This window comes from Charadrius vociferus, unplaced genomic scaffold, assembly GCF_000708025.1.
Source record: "Charadrius vociferus isolate BGI_N301 unplaced genomic scaffold, ASM70802v2 scaffold115, whole genome shotgun sequence".
In the NCBI taxonomy this organism is placed as follows: Eukaryota; Metazoa; Chordata; class Aves; order Charadriiformes; family Charadriidae; genus Charadrius; species Charadrius vociferus.
The window spans coordinates 2,144,445-2,150,275 of record NW_009648636.1 but is presented as its reverse complement, the minus strand read 5'-3'; positions in this window follow the sequence as shown (position 1 = coordinate 2,150,275).

Below are 5,831 nucleotides of genomic sequence, written 5' to 3'. Positions count from 1 at the left end.
TGCCTTGCCAACAACCAAGTCAGATTATTATCTGCCTGCAAGTTTAATTGGGTTTTTTTTTTTGTCTCAAGGTTGTTTTGAGTTGGGTTTTTTTGCTATTACATTCCACTACAATCTACCAAAGCAACACCAATTGGTGTGGGATTATTATAAACATCACAAATGTCTCCTATATGCAGTCTTTGCATCTGGACAAATGTGAAGAAGGCTTTCTGAAGGCAGTAGTCTTAGTCTTGTTCTTGTTTCACACCTGTGTAATTGACTGAAAGTGTAACTAGAATTTAATACAAAATTGTGGTACCTAATGTCACTTCTACTGGAGAATGTAAACGACCAGAAGTTTTAAGCAATAATTGTATAAATCAGGAAAATGATTGTATGTAACTGGGTAAAATTTGAGGTTTGCATTATTAAAAAAAAATCCTTCTCCTTCTTAATTGGGGTGTTGAAATAATTCTTGTGGTTTGTTTTTTCCCTTTCCCTTGCTACTGAGGAGCATCTGTGCTTCCATTATCTTGACTCGTTGAAGGCTGAGCCCATGGAAGAGGTTACATGCAGATGTCACATAACTGCCTGGTTTCCAGATGCAGGACCTGAAGTGCGCTCTTCTGTTATTCTTCAGTTCTAGAGGTGTATAACATTGTCTGTAGGTACTTGATATGCTTAATTTTTAAGGTGAAACTTCATTAGAACTGAGTGTTGAGGGTGTCGAGCAGCTTGACTTCCACTTACACTTCAGTCTTTGCATCTGCAAACTAGGTATTTCTTAATATTTTTCCTGAAAATCTTGGTGCAATAAGTACTCTCATAGCATTTCAAGTGGGGCAGATTTTACACATAATGTAGCAGAGTTCGTGGCATTAGTTTGAAACAGGTTCTGGTTTAGAAGATGTTTTTTTGAGAACAGAACAAAGTCAATTCTGGGTCATGCTAAAGGCGTAAGTTTGCTGATGTCTCTGGCCAGTTGTTGCAGATGCTTGGGTGAAGCATGTGAAAGCCAAAGCGTGTAGAAGGTCATCTTGCATTTTTAAATCAGGCTCAGACTTTTCCAACTTCTGAATGGGGAGGGTCTTTATCGCCAGACTGTTGGCTAATTTGAGGTTCCTGAGACTCTTTTTTTTCTTTTTTTTTTTCTGATTTGTTATGAATTTGTGTTACTTAAAGATTTAGGAGTGGAGGGAGAGGATGGAGGCAATGGAAGTGTTCTTGATTCTTTCACTAAAAATATAGCGATAAACCTTACAAGAGCACTTAACTATGAAGAAACCTAAAAAGCTTATATGGGTCAGAGCTGCGAATAGGGCAGCCAGAATAACTTAGTAACTATGTAGAAGTTACAAAGGAAAAAATACTCCTCTTGGGTGTCAAGGGATCATGTGAATAAAAGTGCATGAGGTGCGCTTTCTTGGCCTCTCTTTGTTGCCAGTGATATTATACAGGTCTTGACACATTTTAGGGAATGTTGCTTTTTCATCCTTCTGACGCTTTTTAATGTGCACAAAAATATAGGAACTTACAAAGCTATAGGAAAAAAAATGGGACCTATAGGAATGTGTGCGGTGTATATATTGGTTATCTTTGAAATGTGAGTTAAAGGTATCTCTTATCTTGTTAGATGGTTGTCTGCCTGCTTTTTTTTTATGTAGGTGTTGATGATTTTTCTATCACTAGATTTTTGTCTAATTTAAAGCCCATTCAACTGATGGGAGTTTCCCACAAAACAAATGGTTTTTACTTTATCTGCAATCTGTATAAACATTCAGAGATATTTGTTTTGCGAACTCTGAGTAGAAATAATTCGGGGGGAGGAGTGGGAGGGCTAAGACTTGGTTTCTGTTCCGACTCTAAGCACTTCACTGTATAGGACATTGTTTCAAAATGACCTTGATAAACTAGAGGAAATTGCCAAAATTATAGAAGTAAAATACAAGAGATAAATATTACAGTGTAGAAGCACATAACAGGGAGTAGGTGGTATTAGACACTATAAGCTCTATAATATTTGTGTTCAGCATCTGAAAGAGATCAAAAGAAAATAGCTTTGCTGGAATTTGTAATAGTACTTTCCCTTAGGCCCCACTGTTCCCATTTTGGGCCCTGCATTTCAAAATAAACAGGTGGGTGGAGGCATTTGTTACAGGACAGTAACAGAGGTCTTAAGAAATTTGGAAGGTGTGAGTTGGGAAGAACTTTGAAGGAAATGATTTGTTCAGGCAAATAGTTTTTAAACAGTATTCAAGTATGTAAATGTTTGAGTGGAGTCAACTGTTGATGTTGTGTAATCTCTGTGCTGAGTGTAGGACAAGTTGTAGTTTGGATTTCAGCAAAAAGAGTTGCTCGATAAGAGGGATGCTTCTTAACTCTGAGCGCTGTACTCTGGGAGGTCACAGGCTCCCCTTCACTCGAATGCCCTTTTAGGAAAGGTTTGACAGTCACCTGCTGTAGCTTTGTCTGGATGTTTGTGAACCTGCCCCTGCTTGGTGATGCCTCAGCTGGTCCCTGAGGTCCTGTCCCGCCTACTTCTCTCTGGTTTCACTGGAAAGAATTCCCATGGCTGTAGCAAACCTAGCTTTTGTTGTTACAGCATGTGCTGTTGGTTCTAGCTAATGGCTTACAAATGTCTGCAGCGTGCAAGTATTATACAAGTAGGGATAGCAAAAAAAAAAAACCAACTCCTTCAGTTTCCCATTATAAACAGGAAGATGAGGTTTAGTTGTGTGTGCTCTGTTGCTGATATTTGACCAGCGTCCCCAGGTCCTTGCACTGTCTCCCCATAGTTCTCCATGCAGTTCTCTGGCTGAGTTCCCTCTAATCTCGTTTCTACATCCGTTACCTCTTTGGGTAAGGGGAAGAATGTGCTGCCCTTCTCCCAGTTTGTGTCTACTCACTGGCAAGCTGAGCAGATCTGGTAAGTGTTCTCACCAAGGAAAAGATCAAGTTAATTTGCGCACTGTGCTCTACTTGCTACCAGTTCTCACAAAATGTGTGACACTCATACCTTTGACTCTTCAGCTCTTCTATCAGACTTGGTTTGGTGAATGAATTTAAAAGTTATTACCAGGAGACTGATGCTGTGTAATTCCTAGAGGCAGCTAGAAAATGCTACAAAAAGGTAATGCTGCATTGTTGGGAATTATGTTAATTGAAGATGGTTTGATGTTTCACTGGATCCAAGGAAGCTTAAGATTCAAAGCCTTTTAATGACAATTGAGCACTTAGACGCCAATGAGGAGAAAAAGAGATGCTCCAGAGACTAAAGCATGCTCAGCATCATTAGTCAGTTTGCAGAAGTGTGGGCTAATGTGTTTAGGAATTGTGAACTGAGCTTTCCTGCATCTTCCAGGGATACCATCACTTTTCTAAAAGATAAAACAGATCACAGAGTATCTAAATGAAGAAGGGTCATGGGGAATCTTGCTAATTCAGGAGTAAACACAAGAGCCTCACACTTTTAGTCGTAAACTTCGTATTTCATTCTGTACTTAAATCTTTTTCTGTATTTGTTGAGCTACTATTTTCCTAGTCTAAAGTGAGAGAGAATGCTCAGAAAAATCCTCTAGGCTGAGATGGCGATATGGTGATGTGTACAGCAAACTACTGGAGGAGCCACCTATCGTTATTTCTCATAAAGAACATGAGAAGAACTTCAAGACTGTGTATAAAATGGAGTCATAAGGCATAATAAGTATGTGTGTGTTTTAAAAGTGTCTTTAGCTAAAATTGTTGCAATTTTGGAGGAAAAAACTGTGGTATACAGTTACCTCCATCATACAAACATCACTTGTTTGCCAAAGGTATCAAAATGATGTTTTTTGTGAATTTTATCACGAATTACTTATGCTACCTACTATAAGGAAAAATTCTCATGTCTTCTCTGACTTGCAATTCCAGCCAATTCCAGCCAATTATGTATTTTATTTGCATTCATTTTCTTATCTAGTCCTATACTGAGATTTTTCCACAGTAGTTGTACAAAAAACGGCTTGCTGATGCTGATTTTTTTTTTTTTAAACTTTGAACTGTAAGTTGAAGATGATTGCATCTTGTCCTTTTTTTTAATGCTAGAAATTCTTTATAACAGTCTCGGTCATCTTTTTTCCATTAAGCTAGTTGAGCAGGTGTTATCTTTGTTCTGTACAGATACTTTCATGGCCCCCATCATTGCATTATTTGAGTGCCTCCCAAGTACTTTCCTGAAAACATCCTGCTGGGATAGGAAAATATTACTATCCTTATTTTGTAGATGATCAGCTGAGATATTTGGTGATCTGCCCACAGCCGAGCTTGAAATCCGTGGGAGAGTTAATAAAACCTGCAGTCCCTGCTCAATGCCTTTGCTAATAGACAATACTGCTTTCTTTTTTTGCAACAGCTGTGAACTTCAGTTGTATGTTTATAAGATGATGTTGACATTTCCACATCAACTGGCTTATAATTTGGCTACTGCCTATTCTTGTGTGTAACTCTTTTGTTTACTATGTTTAAAATGGCAGAAAAAAATCCTGGAACCTCTAAACTTCTGACTCTACTTATTTCCCACCATATCAAAAGAGGAGAGAGGACTATTACTGACTTGCTGTCTGATTTATAGATATTTAGTAGGGATGATCTGGCACACGTGCTGGAAGTTTAGTAAATGTAAGTTAACTGCTAGATTCCAATAATTAAAGTACTGCTGTAGCTGTATAAAAATACAGGAAAAAAAATACAGGATGACCATTGTAAACAGCAGTTATTTCGCAGGTCCTGCTTTCATTTCTGTCAGACCTATAACTCACTTCAAGAATGCTTGAGTCTTTCTTTAGCCTCACCTTCCTTTGTACTGCTTGTATTTTGTTCTTTGGCATAAGTGAACGGTCGAACTCTTCAGAGCTGTGAGTGCCTGCAACATCACATTGAATTTGGAAAACTGTCCAAGAGGCCAATTGCCCGGCATCATCTCGCTGACAAAGGATCATTGGCATTTGAGAGAATGGAAATTCATGTCAAAATAGAAAACAAAGCGCATTTGTAAGGCCAAGTTCTATTGTGTAGCAGGTATTTGTCTGTTTAATGTGAAATACAATCTCGAATGCAACTACAGGTTTCCGGGCTGGATGCAGAAATTACTGAGTCAAACTGTAAGGATTAGGTTACACAGCCTGTCACGTCAGGTAAGACCAAAAGGGATCTTGATTTTTATGCTTAAAGTTATTGTGTAGGATTCTGGCTAAAATCAGACTGGTTTCTGTTAGCATCCAGAAAACAATTACCTTTTTTGTGTGATACAAAACTGTAACACTATAGCATTGAACTTGGTAGTGCTAGTATAACAATGACCTCGTACGACGAGCGTCCTGCTGAGGTAAGCCAGAAAGCCACTCTAGCTTGTATTATTTTATTATGTTAGGTCTCCTTCTTATATTTAGGAATGAATTGGTTCTGCACACGGTGTGCTGATCTGTTGCTAATGCTCTTTTTATTAAGTAATGATCTTAAAGAGCAAAATTTAAGTCTTTAAACTGCTAAGGGAAGACACATTAATACCATTGAGAATAATCTTGTATTTCACCAAAACTACAAGTGCTTAATTTCCAGCATCCTGGGTAATTGGTTGTTTCTCTGAAAAGACTTTAACAATTACATGGTACAGAAAAACATCTCTACAGAAGTTCTCTGTAAAATCAAAGGTGAAGGTGTTAAATCCAGACAATAAAACTTAGACCAAAGTAAGCAGCAGAAGGGGCCATAAGAGGAACAGATTGTCCTTTAAGCTTCATCATGTTGTGTAAGGTGTTACCTCTCTTTTTCTCTAATTGGATTTTATGAAGAAAGTAAAGCTCTTCTTTCCT